Raw genomic sequence first — 703 nt, 5'->3', positions numbered from 1 at the left:
TGGGCAATAGCCACCATATAGCTGTATTCTTCAAGTTAAACATGGAAGTGACCTACTTTCCCATGACTTTGCCAAATCTAACCCTAAGGCATACAACTTCTTTCTTTGCTCTGCTAATGAAAATATGTGTTCTTTGCTGATGGGCAAACCACTTAAAAGATAGGTATGAAGTCTGATTGATTGATCCTAGAATACCACACTTTAGCCTTTTTTGATGTCACATAGGCATTTCAAATTGTTAGATGTCCTCTCCTCTGTCTTTTCATGCTAATTGACTGGTTTCCACCTCAGGACTGTTTCTTGCCTTGTGAATTTTTACTTTGTTTTTTTGGGGAGGGGATCCTTCCAGTGGAGACCAGAAGGCCTGCTGGACAAATTCTAAAAGACCTGTAACACTTGTGAACTTTTACTTTGTTTTAACATATCATTTTAAATCTTTGCGGATACTATTTGTATTAGTATCTTTTTAGAAGAATGGAAAGAGCTAGGTGGTTTCCAGGAGGAAAAGGGCACCCTTTTCCTGAATAGTTGATCTTCATTCTCAATGTGGCAAAAAAAGCTCACCATCACTACAATACACATTGAATTTCTATCTGGGCTGGAAACAGGGATATTTATCTCTTATTTTGTTTGTTTGTTTGTTTTTTACGATGTGTGCTAATAAGTGTGCATGTGACAAACCCTGGCTCAATTCTGAGTACCA

The 703-nt window shown here is 37.7% G+C and overlaps 1 non-coding gene across 1 annotated transcript; it reads right to left on the bottom strand.

Annotated features, from left to right (window-relative positions):
• Positions 1-334: 334 nt before the first annotated feature.
• On the bottom strand, positions 335-398 carry LOC126009927 (U7 small nuclear RNA). The gene has a single exon (XR_007496090.1). It is a non-coding gene; the product is annotated as a U7 small nuclear RNA (small nuclear RNA).
• Between the last annotated feature and the right edge of the window lie 305 nt (positions 399-703).

The sequence above is a fragment of the Suncus etruscus genome, chromosome 5 (assembly GCF_024139225.1).
Source record: "Suncus etruscus isolate mSunEtr1 chromosome 5, mSunEtr1.pri.cur, whole genome shotgun sequence".
Classification (NCBI taxonomy): domain Eukaryota; kingdom Metazoa; phylum Chordata; class Mammalia; order Eulipotyphla; family Soricidae; genus Suncus; species Suncus etruscus.
This window is presented reverse-complemented; position numbering and strand designations above follow the sequence as displayed.